Consider the following 2500-nt stretch of genomic DNA (forward strand, 5'->3'; position numbering starts at 1 on the left):
ACATCACACCATACCAGAACACACATTATTTTAAAACAGAATATATCAAATTATTATCTCAAACTTCGCCAAAAACGATAGTATCACACGATGCCACGATGCAAAAAGCCACAGTTTGTCTCACATAGAACACAAAACCATTGGCACCATAATTCAGTATGGAGTGACACAAAACGCACCTTACATGTTGCAGTACATCGCAGTGAATATCTACTGTAAAGTACACCATACTACATCACACCACGCAACACCACAAAAGAATAACATTACCATTATTATCATTATTGTTGTTGTTGATTATATTGTTATTTGTCTGGTTGTTGTTGTTGTTGATTACTGTTTCGCCGCCATTGGCGACTTTATTCCACCAGACAGTTCACTGCCATGGGCAACTTTAGCTGACATCAAAGGTTCGTGTTAAAAGGGACCATAAATCAAATCTTAATCAAAATTTGACAGCTGTAGAACGGTCACTAACCTTCTCCCCGTGACCAGTTTTGAAGTGAACAAGTTCATTGTGCTGTTTTGACGTTAACCAATTCAATTCAATCCAATTCAAAATACTTTATTATCTGCTTCAACCAGAAACAGAAAATTTTCTTTAGACTCACTTAAAATAAAATAAAATGCCCGTTAGCAAAAATCAAAGAAACTACTGACACACCCTTCACTTATCACCCTGCACACATCAATTATTATGTAAAAAGAAACAAAATTGTGTAACAGAGAGCATCGAGTCGAATTTCCCTGGGGAGTGTTTTTTCACACAGAAACTTGGCTATGAAAGAGTTAAGGGGAAAAAAAAGGAACACAAAAATATTATTCTCTTGCATAGCGTTTTGGATGTAACTTAACTGCAAACACGAAAAAAAAAAAAATTCATTCGTTCATCTGAGCCTTACCTTTCCTTTTCTCTTTCCACACGGGATGTGAGCATAGACTTGAGTTAAACGACCTGTTGACATTTGTTGTAAAAGGTCACTGTTTTTCAGTTCTGGGGCCTTGGTGTTGTGAAGGTTCCGTTGCAGGAGGGGGTTTTAGAGTCGTGAATGGGGGGTGGGGTGGGGTGGGGGTGGGGGGTGATTTCCTTGTCAACTGATCTTTGTTCCTCTCTTTCTCTTTGGTTTAGTGTCTAGTACTCACGACACCTGTATTTTCATGATCTTCATCACTCATCTTCTTATCATCTTATATATCTTTTTTTTCTCCTCATCTTAATGCCCGATTAGTGCGTTGGGTTGATGCACATAGGTCACACATCTGCTGTCTTTTTGACTCACTTGTGTAAACAAAGTGAGTCTATGTTTTAACCCGGTGTTCGGTTGTCTGTGTGTGTGTGTGTGTGTGTGTGTGTGTGTGTGTGTGTGTGTCTGTGTGTCTGTGTGTCCGTGGTAAACTTTAACATTGACATTTTCTCTGCAACTACTTTGTCAGTTGACACCAAATTTGGCATAAAAATAGGAAAATTCAGTTCTTTCCAGTCATCTTGTTTACAACAATATTGCGCTTCTGGGATGGGCACAAAAAAAAAAAAAAAAATGAAGCCTAATTATATGCAAACTGCATTTACTGTTATATTTATATTTTTTGTATTCTCTAAACTTGGCACTTTGATCTGATATTCTGATCCAACAAATAGAGCAGTCATTATTATCATTTTTGTTCAAACAGGAACTTCTTTTGCTAAGCATGGAAGTTTTATTTATTTTGCAAACGTTTTGGTGCAGATAGTAAAAAAAGGAAATTACTCTGTAATTAATGCTATGGGAGTTAATTTGCTTTAAACTGATCTTTCTCATCTTAAACATTACATTTTGAAATTATACTCAATGCATAAAAAGCTTGGAATTTTTTTTTTTTTTTTAAGTGTATCACAAGTGAGTCTTGAAGGCCTTGCCTCTCTTGTTTCTTTTTTAACACAGCAGATGGGGTGTAGTGTATATAGATCTGTTCGCACGCCCTGACACCTCCTTGAGAACTGAAACTGAAAATGTTTACATGCATTTTATAGAACCCGGCCAAACACTATTGAATCCCACTTACTGTTTTCCGAAAGAAACGAAATAATATTGTTGAAACTTGAATCGTTTGTCTCTAATATTCGCATCTCTTTCCAATGAAACTTGGTACATTGACAGGGAATCTTTCTTTCTTTCTTTCTTTCTTTCTCTGTTTCTGTCATTTTTTTCTTTTTTGATAGAAAATGATTATTTGACTGGTTCCTTGTGTGGGCCTTTTGCTGTTTTGTTTGTTGTTGTTGATGTTGATGTTGTTGTTCTGTTGTGGGTTTTTTGTTTGTTTTTTGTTTTTATTTTTCTTCTGTCTTTCTTTTTTTATAACTTTTTGAGATCACTCCTTTTTGTTTATATGTGTTAAGGACGTCGATGTATAATGTTTCAATGCCCCCGGGGGGTACATGAAATAAACTTCTTGCCTTGCCCTGCCTTGCCTTGCCTTGCCTTGCCCTGCCCTGCCCTGCCTTGCCTTGCCCTGCCTTGCC

General features: G+C 36.9%; 1 protein-coding gene across 1 annotated transcript in view; it reads left to right on the forward strand.

Annotated features, from left to right (window-relative positions):
- The window catches only part of LOC143297261 (lachesin-like), a 334679-nt gene that overhangs the window by 294268 nt on the left and 37911 nt on the right, over nt 1-2500 (forward strand). The gene's annotated exons all lie outside the window — the stretch shown is intronic.

The sequence above is a fragment of the Babylonia areolata genome, chromosome 22 (assembly GCF_041734735.1).
Source record: "Babylonia areolata isolate BAREFJ2019XMU chromosome 22, ASM4173473v1, whole genome shotgun sequence".
NCBI classification, from domain to species: domain Eukaryota; kingdom Metazoa; phylum Mollusca; class Gastropoda; order Neogastropoda; family Buccinidae; genus Babylonia; species Babylonia areolata.